The sequence below is a fragment of the Magnolia sinica genome, chromosome 10, assembly GCF_029962835.1.
Source record: "Magnolia sinica isolate HGM2019 chromosome 10, MsV1, whole genome shotgun sequence".
Classification (NCBI taxonomy): Eukaryota; Viridiplantae; Streptophyta; class Magnoliopsida; order Magnoliales; family Magnoliaceae; genus Magnolia; species Magnolia sinica.
Window position 1 is genome coordinate 85,995,551 of NC_080582.1, and position 18,559 is coordinate 86,014,109.

Consider the following 18,559-nt stretch of genomic DNA (forward strand, 5'->3'; position numbering starts at 1 on the left):
AAAGTTATAACTTTGTGAAAGAGTAAACGGGTTAGTTTCACATAAGTTTCAGATTTCTATCTGAGGTATTTGCACAATTCAAGCACTCCCCTTGCGAGTCCAAGTTGAATAATTCGATATGTGATCTTGGCTTGATGTCCCACGATAGACATCACGCTCACTAAGATGAACATATTTCTATAGCCTCGAGTTTAGTGGCTCATTAACGAGAGATTTAGAGCTTATTCAGATAATCAGGGCATTTTTGGAATAAATTAAGTAGCGAGATTTTTTGTATACAATGATTAGGGTTTGGATTAGTTAAGTTCATAGTGTGGCGTATTCACAAGTAGCGAAAATGACGATTCGATTATAAACACTATAAACTGTCGGTTCTTAGGCTAAAAAGATATTGGATCAGTTTGGTTTATTAATTAAGATTTAACCCTTATTTGTCTCGGCTTTAAGTAGATCTTTATTTAATTATGATTGTCTTAATTAGTCAATAATAGGTCGGCTAGATTTGGGCTTTATGTGAACAAATCACGAGGCTAAGCCCAATGTTTAAGTGATCTGACGGATTCGTTGGCTTCCTATGGTTTATTAATCGGATTTGTACATTTCTTTCCCGGTACAACCCACGTATAGGCTTGCCTCGAGCGTTAAGGGTTAGTCAGTGACGGCGTAGGTTAAGTATATCAAAAAAAATTAATAATTTTTAAAAATTCAAAATAGCGAAAATTCGGGATGTTGCATTGTTCCCCACATATTCACACTCCACATAAGCCAATGTAACACACGTGCCATTGTCCATCTTCAATCCTCGAAATATGGCATATGCCAATGGTACTAATGTGCACTAGTCACCTCATATAGCTTTAGTGTGCGCCCACATGTTAAATGTGCCAATATGTATCTTCTATCACATGTGCTACTATACAACTTCAAGCACCTCATATGTATCACGCTTGCCGTAATTTAGCTAAAAGTGCCCATATATACCGTATATGCCACATATGTCGAAGTTCATCTCTAAGCATCCCACATGTGCCACATGTGTTGATCTAGCACATGACATGACAGTGACTATTTTTTTTTTCCAAATAACAAACTTGAAAATAAAATTTAAATTTCTATGAAAATATTATTGAAAAAAAAAAAAAAACAAGAAAAATAATATTATATTTCCTACAGTTTTATGGAAATAAAGTTTTCCGAGGAACAATATTTCATTTCTCATACTTTTCATGAATCTAAACAAACCTAAATGGAAATCCTAACATAATAATTACTTGATTTTAAAAAAAAAAAATCTTTAATTTCACCAGTGTTTCCAAATCCAACCATGAACCATCCCATCATGAGATGAGGAAAGGATGGCCAGAGAAAACATGCCAAATCAATAATGGGTTGGGTCATCTGATTAGTGCCACTTTATAATGTGGCCTATGAAATGTGATCTAGATTCGATGGATAGTCCAGATCAACTGATTGAACTATCTAAGTAAGTCTATGCAAATATGAGCACGTGCTCTCAGCAAAATTGCGATAATCTTATAGTTATTTGAGGGTAAATTTATGAGAAATTGACAACCGTTGAGATTTTGGAAATCCCATGTATTGATGTGATTACATCATTTGGTTAAATTCCTCCAAAATAGACATTGATATGTTGATGGCCATGACATCATCCGCATTTAAAGCAACGGTAAAGGGTGTTTGGATTTTATATATACGTTTATTTGTAATAAATATGTCATTCATTGTAGGTTCCAATGGATGGACGGTCCTAATTGATTAGATCATCCTGCCACACCCATCGTGGATAAATGATTCTACTATATTCTTGTTCTACCGACTCTACCATATCCTCCCCTGGTTTTACATACAACATATCTGACAGTGCTCTAAGATACATGTAAGGATTTGTACTGTACACATCACATTTCAATGAATACCAATCGTCCTGTTGCTCCCATTCAATCAAATTATGCCGCCTGTGAGAAAGAGGGTTTTGGTTGGTTGTTCATGTGCGGGTAAAATAGGCAGACATGTCAAAATTTACTCAACTCAAAGTTTGATTAAACCGCATGTGTTCCGTATGTTAAGCACAACAGATTGGAAACTGGGATAAAAAATCTATAGTTTTCTTAACTACCAATATTTACACTTCCATCTTGCGATTTGTGAAAGGATAGGGGATAGCCCTTTTGAATGGGTTCTTTTTGCCTTGCGACAATAGATGTGAGCCTACGTATTGAATGATTTTTTTCTTTTCAACGTGATTCACTACTGAAGTTCAGTAGTAAAAATGATGGAGAAAATATATATAAACTGAAAGTGTTATTTTATTAATAATTTTTACAATAATGGTACTCATGATCGGCTTAAGAAATGGTGATCAATTTGTTGCTCAATCGTGACTGAGCTTCGTAGTGGGACGGTCGTCTGTGTTGTCAAAATAGATGTATTCAATCTGAATTTGGGTTTGCTCGACCGGTCAAGAGCAAGGCTTGACCGATCGAGGGTCCACTCGACCAATTGAGACCTGCTCAACTCAAAGTCTAGCGACCTATGTTTTTTGGTGTCCGGGCTGCTCTACCAGTCGAGTGGATGGCTCGACCAGTCGAGCGGGTTGCTTGACTAGTCGAGGCCCTCCTTCGACTGGTCGAGGCTACACAAATCCTGCGTGGACTGTATAAATTTGAGGCAATTTTCAGGCTTTTCCGGACTAGGTGCGTAAGTAGAGTTTCCTAAACTATAAATAGGGGTCCATAGGGCTATTCTAAAGGATTCTAAAGCTTTCTAAAAGTTTTCCAAAGATTTCTAAAGGGTTCTAGGGTTATCAAAGGGTGTATTAAGGGTGAGATTCGAGGTTGTTCGAATCGGGTAAGTCCTCTCTCTTGTAATTTCTATTTCATAATGGATTTATGTCGCTTTGTGCCGTGGTTTTTTTCCGCAAGGGTTTTTCACGTTAAATCTTTGTATTCTCTTGTAATTGCTTATTGCTCTTGGATTGCTATCGTAGATCTAGATCTGTATGATTCCGCAGCAAAAATTCCCAACAAGTGGTATCAAAGCAATCGTTGGGGCATAGATCTGAATCTGGAGGATTAGTAACAATGGGAAACGACAAGTTTGATATTTAGAAGTACTCGGGCAAAAATAATTTTGAGTTATGGAAAGTTAAGATGATTAGTCTGTTAACCAAGCAAGGCAAGATTAAGGCTCTTGAGGAGCGAAAATCTACCATGAAAGATGATGAATGGGAAAACCTTGATAGTAATGCTTTAGCCTCTATCCGTTTATGTCTCACGGATGAGGTTCTCTATAATGTTTTGAGGGAGAAAACTGCGGCTAGTTTGTAGGCGAAGTTAGAGAACATCTATACAAAGAAGTCCTCTGAAAATCGCCTACACTTGAAGCTACAGTTTTATACTTTTAAGATGGCATAAAGTAGAGATCTAGAAGCCCTTATCAGCAACTTTAATAAATTGATATACAAATTGCTAGATATGTAGTAAGTGGTCAAAGATGAGGAACAAGCATGTATATTGTTGAATTATCTTCTTGCATCATATGAGTCTTTCAGAGATACGATGTCCACCGCAAATAAAACCCTAAGTGTTGACACTGTTATCTTAGCCCTTCAAGGAAAGGCTATGAGAAAGCTAAACGGTGACATTGGGGCATCTTTCGAGGCACTGATTACGAGGGGTAGAGATTCTAAGCGAGGTACAAGATCCTCAAGGCCTAGATCCAAATCCAAGGGCAAGGGCAAAGAAAAATTAAAGTGTTGAAATTGTGGGTTGTCTGGACACATGAAGAAGGATTGTAGAAATCATAAAGCGAAGAAAGAAAATTCAATGGATTCTTCCAAGGAGGCCAATGTTGTCACATCTAATGAAGAGACAAGTGGTGGTGAAGTTCTTTCTGTGTCTATGATCGGACATGTTCACGACAATCATGCAGATGAGTGGATCCTAGACACAAGAGCGTCATATCACATAACTCCTCATCGGAGTTGGTTCACTAATTACAAGGAATGCGATAGTAGACAGGTTTTTATGAGCAATGACAATGCCTGTAATGTTGTAGCTATTGATACAGTGAGCATCAAGATGTTTGATGGGAGGGAGCGTACCTTGACTGACGTCAAGCACGTTCCTGATATGAAGAAAAGTCTGATTTCTCGCGGTGCACTCAAGGCTATAAGGTGCAAATTCACCAATATTGATGGTGTCCTTAAAGTTTCAAAAGAGGCACTCTTGGTTATGAGAGCGAAGAGGCACGGAAACCTTTACAGGTTGATTAGAAGCACTTCAGCGGGTGGAGTGGCAACAGTTATTGCAGACTCCACGTCTTTATGTATGTGGCATGCTCATCTGGGCCACATGAGCGAGCGAGGCATGAAGGTACTTTCTGATCGATGTTTGATTCCAGCTTTTAAAAATTCTGATTTAGATATATGCAAGCATTGTATATATGGTAAACAATCTATACTGTCTTTTAAATCTAGAAAACATGTTTTTAAGGGAGTGCTTGATTATGTGCATTCTGACATATAGGGGCCATCATCAGAGTTTCCATTGGGGGTCGTCATGGTTTGTTTCATTCATTAACGACTACTCCAGGAAAGTTTGGATTTACTTCATAAAACGTAAATCCGAAGTTTTCACCATATTCAAGCAATGGAAGGCAATGGTGGAAAAACAGTCAGGGCGAAAAATAAAGGTTTTAAGGACTGACAATGGTGGAGAATTTACTTCCACTGAGTTTAATGATTATTACAAGGATGAAGGGATTATCAGGTACAACACATTGCGTTACACGTCTGTAATGCCCTGAAAATCAGGGGTCGTACATACGCTCGACTCCCGAGTTCCCGAGTGTCACTTATCATCGATTTTATGGTTTAAGATTAATCAAATTTAATTGCACAACTTGAAATTACTTGGAGCATGAACACAACTACAACTAGTCTACTGGAATGAAAGATATATATATATATACAAGTCCAAAAGAATGCAGATGGGTCGCCCAAGGTGTTGCCCAACAAAAATCACAAAATGTCATGTCCAAAAGAATAGGACTGAGTCTGCTACTCAGCAATCCAACATCTCACCTACTGATCCGATGAGGTCCCGCTCATCAACTGGAGATAGGAGAACTCGTCCTCCTCCTCGAGGCCCGCATCGCCATGATCCACACACCCCACATCACCTGCATGTACGGGCGAGTCTGGTTGGTATTTTAAAACACCTTCCTAGAGTGGGAGTGAGTGATCAACTCAGTGGGTGCTATTAGACTTAAGTTGTAACAAGCATCAGTTATAATAAGAATTTAATGAAAAGCAATCATTATCATTCACAAATACCTAATTAATCTTATTAATGTACGTGCATGGTGGATGATATGATGTATGCCCTCACCACAACTCTCCCTCGAGCGACTCCGTCTAACGATCGCGTATGTCAACGCTCCCTCAGAGCGACCTCAACTGCCAAGTCGCCAACCTAACTAGTGCAATGCAATGACAATATTAACCAGGTTCTTAGTTAAGTCCATTCATCCAGCAGATTTGGGAATCTGATACACCCCACGTATCAAATGCCATGAACGAGTTACGAGGCCAAGACCCCCCAATGTGTGAGGCTAAGACCCCGCGATCCTTGATCTTGTCGGGTTCCTCGGCCCCGACTTCAAGCACATGGGGAGTGTTGAGAGAAAGGGATCGCTCGCGGTCACTACGGGGGGAGGTGCGTCACCAGCGTAAGCCGACAGCTCGGACATAGTGTCTCATTCCACCATGCCCGGCTCACGAGACTGTAGATCAATATTCCATCCAGTATCGATGGGCTACAACGGTGGTAGGGTGTTCCAGATTCTATACATAAGTGAGCAAACATGGTTAACAAACAGGGTTGGACAGTAAATAGGTCAAACCGCACGAGTCAGGCGAGCATGCAACGAACGACATCGGGTACAAGGGACCCATGTAGTCAAACTACTGTCGCCCGTGCATACCTGCCCAAACCATGGGTTTAGCCCTAGCATAATCCTACCGATGGGACTACCGTCTCTTCTCATGTTCCTGACCAACCAAGGGTCCAATGTTAATTCCTAGCATACCAACCATCAAGATTACCAACTAGCATAATAGTATCATGTTTGCATACATCACAACATACGGTTCAATTATTCCTAACAAGCATGCTACAACAACATGAACAAGGTGCGTGTAAGTGGTGTAGGTTAGGGAGGAAGTTAAGCACTTTCTACACCTCAAGGGATCAAATAAGAGTAGTGAATCATGCACACCATAAAGCAACACATGTGAGAAAAAGAAATCAACAAACATGAGCATGTAATCATCCATACACTAGATCATGAGAAGCAAGATTTAAAATCAATGAGAACTAAACATGCCATTCCATACAATCCAACAACATGTCATTCATAGGTTCTTCTAGATTCTTCCATACAACAAACCAAGCAAATAAAATTATTAAACTCCTACTATAAGTGGTGTTAAGCTACCTAAGGATAATAGTCCGTACCTATGGATCGTTGGAGAGTTGGAAAATGACCTAAGAATGCGGATTTTAGGGTCAATCTGCCGAAATCCCTAAGGCAAACATTTATATGTTAGATTTCAATGTAAATCCCCTCTCATCACAAGGGTTTCAAGAAAAAGAGGTGATGGATCTTACCTAGACGATCAACGGAATGAAAGGGTGGTTGCGGATGAGGGTTTCTTCTTGGAGAAGAGGTAGGGAGTTGTGGGGTTTGATTTCCTTGGGCCCCACCTCGATCTAGGGTCCACCCTTGCTCTCCTTCACTCTCTCTTTCTCTCCTTGCTCTTTCTCTTCTCCCTTTACTCTCTCCCTCTTTCTCTCTTCTTCCTCTTCTAGGATAAAATCGTATGGGGAGAGGGGGTGCCCAAATGAGCCCCCTTTTATAATACCAGATTTGGTGGAAATGGCCCCAAGTGTTGGGTTTTTACTATACCAACCCTATGGGAGAGTTTTTCTGGCCTCTAGGGCTCACTATGGGGTGTAGGAGTCGACACCCATCGTTGGATAGTTGGCCCTAATGATGATTTACGTATGGATATGATCGGCGCGCCATTTAGATACGCCGATCGATAGATATGATTAAAAGTCTGTTCAACGGTCACCGATGGTCGATCAGGGCCGCAGTTATACAGATATGAGCAGGGAGATATCCTTACTCCACGTGTGAAGTTTGGTCGAAAACTGATGGTCCAAAACTCTCAACTTTGCATAAGAGTGGACGACCCAATTCACTTAAGTTTCAGCTTCTTCCTTTAGGGTATTTACACTTCTCATGCACTCGTCCTTTAACTCAAGTTGAGCGGTTCTGGGCAGTACCTAGGTCCGACTCTCGCGATGGACGTCAAGCCTAGTAAAACGGACATTACTCTATGATTTTGTAACTAATGGCCCACCAACGAGCGGTCTAGAGCTTGTTCGGAAAATTGGGACATTTTTGGAATGAATTAGGTATTGAGATTTCTCGTGGGCGATGATTAGGGTTTAAATTAACTATGTTCATAGTGTGGCCTATTTATAACTAGTGAAAGTGGAGATTTAGTCATAATTACTCTAAGCCATCGGTTTTAGGCTAAAAGAGTAACGAGGTTGATTTGGTCTATTATTCAAGATCCGGGCCTTATCTGACTCTACCACGGTTAGATCTTTAATTTAGTCATGCTTGCATTGATTAGTTACGAAGGATTGGTTAGATTTGGGCCCTCTGGCCTTAAGTTTCAATGAATTCCCACAATGACCCTCTAGGACTCCTCATTAGCTTTGGGGCGGACCCAACACCCCTTTGGCCATAAAATTTGGTGTGTATGTGCCTTATGGCTCAGTGAGGAGCTATATAAAATTTGAGAACAAACGGATGAATGGTTATAGGGTTTGAGTAAATGGTTTTGATCTTCAAATTGCCCTGTGGGGTCCATTCTGATTGATGGGGTAGTTTTGGTGGCCCTCTGGCCTTTAAACTTATAAGATAGGTGCTCCATGGCCCGATGAAGGGCCATGCAAAATTTAGGGTTGATCGGATATAGGGTTTGGTCGCACGGGTTTGATTTGTGATCAACGGTCACCGTTTCACGATCGGGTCCCAGAGTTTGTGGACGGGCGTAGAAAAATACATTAGACCCTTATCATAAATTATGAAGAAATCTGACGGCTGAAATGTCTTACATTTCAGTTTAATTTACACGCGCCAAATTTCAATTCTGGCATTGTGATACCTCATTACGAGTAGCTTAAATGAACGGTCCTGTGGCAAATCGTACGTGGACGCCCCAGGACACTGTTCTGGTTGGGCGGGACGTTACACTATACCTGATGTTCAAGTGATCGGGTGGATTCATTGGCTTCCTACGGCTAATTAATCGGACTGGTGCGGTTCTTTACTGGTACCACCCATGTATACACTAACATTGAGTGTTAATGGTTAATAAGTAATATTTAGGTTAATTAAATTAAAAAAATTGATGGATTTTTAGAAATCCAAAACAATGAAAATTCAGGATGTTACAACGTCCGAGCAAAATGGTGTGGTTGAGTGAATGAATCGGACTCTCCTGGAGAGGGCCAGATACATGTTAAGTAATGCTGCGTTGAGCAAGGACCTATGGACTGAGGCCTTTAACATGGCTTGTTATTTGGTGAACCGGTCTCCTTCAACGGCAATTGAATGTAAAATCCTAGAGGAAGTATAAAGTGGTTAGAAAATTGACTACTCAGATTTACGCATATTTGGTCATGAGGCTTACTCTCATTTACCGTTAGTTGAGAAAGATAAGCTAAACCATAGAGCCAAAAAGTATATCTTTATTAGTTATGGCATTGGTGTAAAAGGTTACAGGTTATTCAACAAGGTCATACGCAAGGTCATCACAAACCATGACATCAGATTCGATAAAAACTCCCTATTTTGCAAGAATGATCAAGAGGAGCAAGAGAAACAAAAAAGGGTGATCGTATACGTCCAGATTGACACAAATGATACTTAGGCAGAGACAGATGCGAAGACAAAAGTACAAGATCAGGTGGAGCAGCCACATGTGAGAAGGAACCCACCACATGATCGCAGGTACAAGAGCAGGTAGAGCAGCCACCTGTGAGAAGGAACCTACTGCGTGATCGCAGGTTACTGGCAAGATACATGATGAGCCTAATGCAGAAAAGTGAAAGGCGGCTATGGGCGATGAGATGGACTCGTTGCACAAAAATCACACATGAGAGCTGGTGAAGGTTCCCTTTGACCGAAAAGCGATCGGATGCAAGTGGTTATTTAAAAGGAAACATAATAGATACAAAACAATGTCGATAGCGAAGGATTATGCTCAGAAAAAAGGAATCGACTTTACAGAGATATTCGCGCCGGTGGTAAAGCAGGTATTTATCAGATTCATGTTGGCGCTAGTTGCCCAATACGATCTCGAGCTAGAACAGATGGATGTGAAGACTGGGGAATTGGAAGAGCAGATCTACATAAAGCAACCAAAGGGCTACGAAGTTAAAAGGGGAGAGAAAAAGATTTGCAAGTTAATGAGGTCGTTGTACAACTTAAAATAGTCACCTAGGCAGTGGTATAAAAAAATTGATTCTTTCATAGTGAGTCGGAAATTTACTTGGAGTGAATACGATCACTGTGTCTATTACAAGACACTGAGTGATGGAAAATTCATCATCCTAGTACTGTATGTTGATGATATGTTGATCCTCTATTATGATATGTCTGAAATCAACGTGTTAAAAACTCATTTATTAGGGACATTCGAGATGAAAGTTCTGGGGGCTGCAAAGAGGGTTCTCGGTATAGATATTCATAGAGACAGGAAGAAGAGCAGGCTTTGGTTATCACCGGCAGAATACCTTGAAAAGGTATTGATCAAGTATGGGATAGATCAGGCAAAGCCGGTGAGTGTTCCCCACGCGGCTCACTTTAAGCTTTCTTCAAAACAATGTCCTAAATTCAATGAGGAAAAACAAGTTGTCTCATGTGCCTTATTCGAATGCGGTTGGCTATTTAATGTATGCCATGGTCTGTACGAGACCAGATATTTCACATGCAGTTGGTGTTGTGAGCAGATACATGTCAAGCCCCGGCAAGCAACATCGGGAAGCGGTGAAATGGCTACTTCGATACATTCGAGATACGAAAGATTATGTCTTAACTTTTGAAAGACAAAGACAAAGTTGGTAGGATATGTGGATTCTGACTACGCAAGCAGTATAGATTCTAGGAAGTCTACTTCAGGATACTCGTTTGGACTAGCGGGTGGAGCAATTAGTTGGATGTCAACGCTTCAGTCCATGGTAGCTCTTTCCACGACTGAAGCAGAATATATGGCAGTGACCGGTTATTTCACAAGTAATTGGTGTTGTGAGCAAATACCCCCAGCAAGCAACATTGGATGGCGGTGAGATGGTTACTTCGATACATTCGAGGTATAGAAGACTACGTCTTACTTTTGAGAAGATAGAAGCAAAGGTGGTTAGGCATGTGAATTCAGATCCGGCAGACATGCTCACCTAAATCGTTTCTGTAGAGAAGTTCAAGTTCTGTGCAACTTCTTTGGGCTTAGAGATGGTGTAAAAGAAGGACGGAGTGTGCACGAGAAGCGTTGATTGAAGTTATGATGCGATGCAAGTATAAGAGAATAGATCAAGAAGCTACATGGTTAAAGATTGAAGACATGGTGGAGATTGTTGTAAAACAGGTGTCTAAAATCTTGGTTCACCGACCACTGCTGAGGGTCGAATATTGCATAGCAGACCCCGATTACTGCCCGATTTTATGTACACGATAATGCCTAACATTATAATTTAATCGTATTTTTGTTGCAGGATGTAATAAGGAGCTTGGACTGAAAAATAGTACTAAAAGTGTGGATTTAACGCTCCAAAGTCACCAGAGCAAGGAATGAACTCCAGGGGACCGAGATCGATGGATATACATGCCAGAGATCCGAGAAAATTGAGAAACTGAAGCTCAAGTGGCCCGAAATTGGTCCAGAATGCAAGATTACAGGGTTTCCACCATCCACTCAGCTCGAAACTTCATACATGGCCTGAGGACCATAAATTAACCGTACACGTCAAATTTCAGCCATTAGATCCTTATGGAAGTAGCCCAACAGAGAGATCAGAGACAATAATCATTAAGAAAGCATCTTGGACATCCTTGGGAGATCTGGACCCAAACTGAACTCTGATAGAAAGAGCACGAAAAACGGTGGATATTTGCCAAATTTCACTTCTTTTGGATGGTGCAATCAGGAGATACTGACGGCAGATATAACAAAAGAGAAGGGCAAATCTGTAAATAAATGTGCCATGCATGGCTTACGTGAAGGTAATTATATTTTTAACGGTGAATGTTGTCCATACATCGGTTAAACGTGTGGCCCACCCTGAAGTCAAATCTACTTTAAACTTGGAGGCCATGGGCAAACACTATGTACAGGAGCCGATGGAGGGAGTGGATTTCAGACGACCATCACGGTGGACCCCACCTACTTTTGCGCAAAATATCCAAATTGAGAAGTTTCACACGTCCAGTGACGGACGCTTTGGATTGGGTTTTGACGGTGGGCCCCACCCATCATTCCATTAGATGATCTGACCCGTCCATTTGCTCTGGAGGATGGCCAAGACCCTGTATATGATTCCTTTCTGGTCCCATACAAGCGATCGTGTGAATTTCTTATCCAAAAGGAAGACGGACGGTGCAATGAAACGTTCCGTGGGCCACACCGAATCTAACCCAAAACCAGTCAATTCTACATAGTTTTTCGAGCAGAATCTAATGGACGACGTGGATCTTTCACCTGACACCAAGAAGTGGGGCCCACCAACGTCCAAAGTAAGCTCGGTTACGCACGCCGTCTTCTACTGTGCGTAAAGGCTACGCATACAAGATCTATAAGAAGAAAGAGAGAGGAAGCTTGAGAAAAAAAAAAGCTTGGCGTGGGCAGCCGTGGAGGCAGGGAACGTGAGCAAAAAGAGGAGGCTTTGGGCTGGACGTTGAGCACAGTTTGGAGCTGGACGTGGAGCAGGGAAAGAGATAGAAAGGAAAAGGTTTTTTTTCTTTATTTTTGTTTAAAGGTAGCCACATCATGACGGGCTAATCCTCTTAGCTAGGGCTAAGAGGTGAAGCTTGTATTGAGATGGGAGACTCGATTTGTTGATTTAATTATTTAATTGTGAATTAAACTTGATTATGGTTTAATTATTAAGGGATGTTTGTAGTTTTTAATGGTCTATTGTGACTGAAATTACAATGGGTCTGAGATAGCTTTGAGCATGTTCCTTTCTTTTTATGTTTATGACGTCAGGAAGCCCTGTTGTTCACCATCGTCTCATGGGCATGGTCGGATGACGGTACCCTTCCTAACTTTCATGCACTATTGATTGGTTGGTAATTAGTTTAATCCTGTTGTTTGCTTTGTCTCCTGGGCATGGTTAGATGATGGAATCCATTCTAATTCATATACCTTTCATCTCTTTAAAATTATATCAGAGGAAGTTCAGTTTAATTTTCATGATTTTTGAAGCATGCATAAGATCTCCCTGATCTCCACAAGTGGATCCTCTGAATCCCTAGTTTCCTTCCTCTAAATTCCTTAAGTTTTTGATAATTATTCCACCATTATTCATTAAATTCTATTTGATTGAGATTACATCTTTTGCTAGTTCTAGATCTAGTTAGTTCCAGATCACGTACAAGTTTCAGTCCCTGTGGATTCGACCTCGGTCTTACCGAGTTTATTACTACATCACAACCCTGCACTTGGGGTGTGAACACCGATCTAGAAATGGCTCGACCGGTCGAGGGTCCACTCGACCAGTCGAGACCTGCTCAACTCGAAGTCCAGCGACCTATGTTTTTTGATGTCCGGGCTGCTCGACCGGTTGAGCGGGTTGCTTGACCAGTCAAGGCCCTCCTTCAACTAGTCGAGGCTACGCAGATCCTGTGCGGATTGCATATATTTGAGGCGGTTTCCAAACTTTTCTGGACTAAGTGCGTAAGTAGAGTTTCTTAAACTATAAATAGGGGTCCCTAGGGCTATTTTAAAGGATTTTAAAGCTTTCTAAAAGTTTTTCAAGGATTCCTAAAGGATTCTAGGGTTATCAAAGGGTGTAGCAATGGTGAGATTCGAGGTTGTTCGAATCGGGTAAGTCATCTCTCTTGTAATTTCTATTTCATAGTGGATTTCTGTCGCTTTGTGCCGTGGTTTTTTCCCGCAAGGGTTTTCCACGTCAAATCTTTGTGTTCTCTTGTGATTGATTGTTGCTCTTGGATTGCTATCCTAGATTTAAATCTGTGTGATTCCGCAGCAAAAATCCCCAATAATCTGTTCATAGCTTGATCGGAATCGAGTGTCGTGGTGATACGACCGATGAAAGAGACATCTTAAACAATATGTTCGTTTCTTGATCAGAACTGGGCTTCATGGTAAGATGGCCAATGAGGTGACAACCTGTTTGTGGTCTTGGTCAAACCCAAGCATATGGAGAGACGGTTGTGAATCAACTATTCATTCATCGTTTGGTGTAGATCAAACTTCATGAGGAGATGACCGATGGAATCACCTATCATGTAGCAAGAAAGCCTCACAGCCTTTCGTTCAAAACTGAGTGATCTTCCTTACATACCATTAGAATACTGTGGATGAAGGGTGGGGGAATAAACAAAGAACTAAAACTAAGGGCCCCGTATAATGAGCAACGATGGGGCTAAACTAAAATAAATATCCATAGTAAATGGAAAAATAAAAATGTGCTTGATTATAATGGTCTGAGACCCGGAGCTTTTCATGGAGTGTTGTTTACATAGGCTTTTTGGAAGCGGTGACCTTGCGTAGTTTTTCAGCATCGTGAAGGATTTAAATGATCGATTATAAAAATCTCTTTAATTCTTCTACATCAGCGTGTCCTATTACGTATGGCCATGTGTATAAGAGACATATCTCATATACATTGCCTGAAGTTCTCATGTCTCTGAACTCCCACATTAGAAAGTTGTTGTGATTTTTATGTTACTTGTCGTTGGCATATGTAAAAATCTCTTTAATTCTTCTACATCAGCGTGTCCTATTACGTATGGCCATGTGTATAAGAGACATATCTCATATACATTGCCTGAAGTTCTCATGTCTCTGAACTCCCACATTAGAAAGTTGTTGTGATTTTTATGTTACTTGTCGTTGGCATATGTAAAAAGTTGCTTTTGGCAAGAATCTAACATTTAATAATAGAAATAGATCTCATTTGATGGGATTTTAGCATTTAATGTTGGAAGAAACTTGCTTTAATGATACTGCTTTTGCATAAAGCACTTTTGAGAGAAATTTAGCATTTAATACTCTCTTACGTTGACGTCTCTAATTCTTCCTATTAAAGTCATATACGCCACATATAGTATAGCTGTCACGTGGCATCTTCTAGATCATTTGATCCGGGTGCACCTAATATAATGTAAAAATAATGAAGAGCGTGAGTAAAATTATGTCCATCATTTAGCGCATAGTACCAACACATGGCGAGATCTCCTTAGCCTACATAAGTGTGCGGGTGTAAACAAGTCCAAATAATCTCAGCATCTATTTATGGATAACTGCCGTAATTTTTCATTGAAATCATGATCCCAGCCATCCATTGTGGCTAATCTATTCTTCTTCTTCTCACCCATGTCAGTACACTCACTCCATGTTAGCCAACCCCGCTAGGGATCGATACTAAGACCTCAAGTGTTGAAACGAGGCATCTCCACTCAGTCTGCCAAGCCCTCAAGTGTTGAAACAAGGTAATGAACGGTGAAAATTTTTTAAAATAAAATAAATATCCATTAATCACAGCTTAGAATTGGCCAATCAATCTAATTTTCATCCCATAACTAACCTACATATGCCACGTGTTTGGTCTGGATCCTCACAAGCATCGTAGCCACGGTCGCGGATAAGGTGAGGAGGGGCAATAGCTTGGTAGGTGAGGCCCTGACCGTGGGGCCCACCTCAATACACGTGTCGTGTGTCCATGCCATTTATCCATTTTTCAGCTCAGTTTTAAGTTATGGTTCCAAAAGTGAGGCAGATCTGAATCTCATGTTTGATTTTCGGGTGAAATGGTAAATACCGTGTAAACAAAAAATAATTATTTCCCTGCGCATTTATATCCTACCTGATTTGATTGCTTACTTTTTGACACATAAACCAAGAATATTGCAAAATATCCATGGGTACCACTATGATGCATTTTGCTTATCCACACCATTCATCCATCATTCCAGTTGAATTTATAGCATGAGTAAAAAAATGAGGCATATTCAAAACTCAATTGGATCACGGCATATAAAAAAGGAAATTGAATACTGATTGTTAAAAACTTTGTGGGGCCACTGTTTCTTTTAGCATGGCTACTTGAGTATTGGATCTACTTTATTTTTTGTCTCATGCTTCAAAATATTATAGTAAAATAGATAGATAGAATAGATATATCATACACATTATCATACGGTTCAAAAATTCAAGTTATCTCTTTTGAACCAATATAACTCCTACGAATTTTCAAACACGTGAAATAGGGGAATAATTGTTTACCGTGCATTTAACATCTCTTTGAAAAAACAAAGAGTCCCAAGTGGACCACATAGTAGGTATTGAATTATCACAGTTAAAAACTTCTTAAGACTACAAAAGTTTTGGATCAAGATGTTATTTGTGCTTGCCCTTCATATATGTCTGTGTGATCTTATCAACAGGTGTGCTCTAAGTAGTTTTTAATGGTTGTCATTCAATTACTATTTTTTTGTGGTGTTGTCCACGTGAGATACGAATCTATCCAATTTTTAGGACCATTTCCTGACATGAGCCAGAAAAAAGGATGCACGGCATGGATATACAACACATATACCGAGGTGGTCGATAATTACAGGGCCTCACTCACTAATACGTGGAAGTGGATTGCATCCAACTGAACCTAACAAGGTCCCACCAGATCAGTGTGGAGGCCCACCGTGATGTATCTATTTATCCACACTGTCCATTCCTTTTCTGAGGCATATCCAATACTCTAGTGGGCAACACCAAATAGTAAGCCCGGGTTGCATTGAATGCAAGAATAATCTCTACTGTGATCCATTAGAGCGTTGGATTTGTCTCATTTTTTGGTCCATACTTTAAAATGATCTAATAAAATATACAGACGGTGTGGATAAACCGATACATCACGGTGAGCCCCACAAAGATCTGATCGGACCTTGCTAGGTCCGAGTGAGTCGGACGCAATCCACTTCCCTAAGGGCCTGTTTGGCCAAGCAGATTGGAAGGGATTGGAAGATAGATCCCGGGCTTGGCCAGGCATGCCAAATAGACACAGGATCCTAATCCCAGAATATAGCAATCCCATGGGTCTTAAGACAATCCACTGACATCATCGTCATTACCTTTAAATCCCATCCAATCCACCCTAATCCCTTCAAAATTGCATGGGACGTGTTTGGTTTGAGGGATTGATAGGGATTGGAAGGTTTAATCTCAGGATTGGCCGGGCATGCCAAACAGAACAGATATTGCAATCCCGGGATATAGCAATCTCATAGATCTTGCACCAATCCACTCACGCAGCTATCATTACCTTGAAATCCGTGCAATCCACTCTAATACCATCCAATCCCATCTAATCTACCCGGCCAAACAGGCCCTAATCTATTACCCCTCACCTAACCGCAGTCCGTAGCCACGGTACAGTCAATTGCGCCGAATCAAAAACATCATCGCTCCCTTCCCTTCCATACTACGAAACCATGTGGACATGTTTGATATTTCAGCAAACATCCAGGCGTAATTCAGTCATTCAGCTAAAGAGGTATACCAAAAACGGAAAACACATGCGTTCCTCACCTTACACCCACCGGGGGTTACTTTCTATAACGGGAAACGACTTAAGTTCACAAAATCCACCCCCTCCATCCATCAGGTGAACCACCACTTTTTGCCCTTGTTCACTCCAATATTATACCTAGAAACTCTAATTTCACGTGTTATGGCCCACCTGAGTTATAGGATGAGATGATTTTTTAGAAAATTCTTTCATTTTGGTGAGGCACATGAGATGAATGGATTTGATGGTATATAATGTCATGGTGGGTACAATACAAAACTAATGTTGCACCTTCCATCCCAACCATTTCTTATAGTGTGGCCCACCCGAGTATTGGTCCATAACGAGTCTCAAGCTTCGTGGGCTATCAAGTAACCTAACATAATGGATGGGGATTGCCTGAAGGGGATTCCTTCGACACTAAGTTTTGTGCGCCCACAATGGTATATGTGTTACATCTATGCCTTCCATCCATTTTACCTCATATATTTAAGGCATGAACTTGATAATGAGGTGGATTGTAGGCTAAAGTAGGCTGCACTTTAAAGTAAGATAATCACACCCACCATTGAAACCTTCTTAGAGCTCACTGTTATGCTTATTTGCCATACCGACTGATAAAGTCACTCTCTCTAATTTTGATGAAGGGAAAACAAAAATAGCAGCTTGATTAAAAACTTCAATAGTGCTCAAGAAGTTTTTAATGATGGGCATTTAATACCCACTATTTCTTGTGGTGTGGTTCACTTTGAATCTACTTTATTTTTTAGCTTATACCCTTGGGAAAAATGGACATCATTGATATAATTCATACATCTTGATGCCCCGAAGTACTTACTGTTGCATAAATCCCCAATAGCCATGCGCCACGGGCATTCCACCTCCACCCAACATATAATAATGGATTTGTGGATGGTGCCATTTTGCAGGTTATTGAAAACACCACCCTTTGGTTTACTAATTCATTATAGATAGGCAAGGTCTATTAGTATTTGTTATCTTTGAAAAATTGATTGGTTTCTCTCTCAAAGGTAATTAATTAGCTGTAGACCTATGGGACTACGACGATGCATGTTTTTCATGACCCTTTCAAATCCATTGCTCTATAAAAAAATAAAATAATACGGAACCTAAAAAGTCATGATGAAATAACCATTAGGTGGACTTGAAAGTTTTTCAATGGGCGTGGCCCACTAGCTTATTTAATTAGCCCTTTACTTTTTTTTGGATGCCAAGTGCCTACAATTAGCTATTAAGGAAGATCTCACAATCATGACATGGCTCTAGAAAAAATAAAAACAAGAAAAACATCTATAAAAAAAAAAGCTATGTGCGCCTATCAAATATATGAACTACAATTAAAAGTGAACAAACGGATCATTAATTTAGGAATTTTTTTCATTAATACGGCATATGTTGTTTCTAACAAGCACACGTGATACTATTTCATTAGATTTCATCAATGTTTCCTCCAACAAAAGTAATACTTGCCCCATCTTTTGGCATTTAATATTTATAGACCCTGTTTGATAGGTTGGAAACCATTAATACACAATGGTGGGCCTCACCTCCCATCAAAGTAGTCGCTCTATCATGAAAATAGAAAACCACAAAAAATAGATTGATCCAACTATCAAGCGGCTCACTAT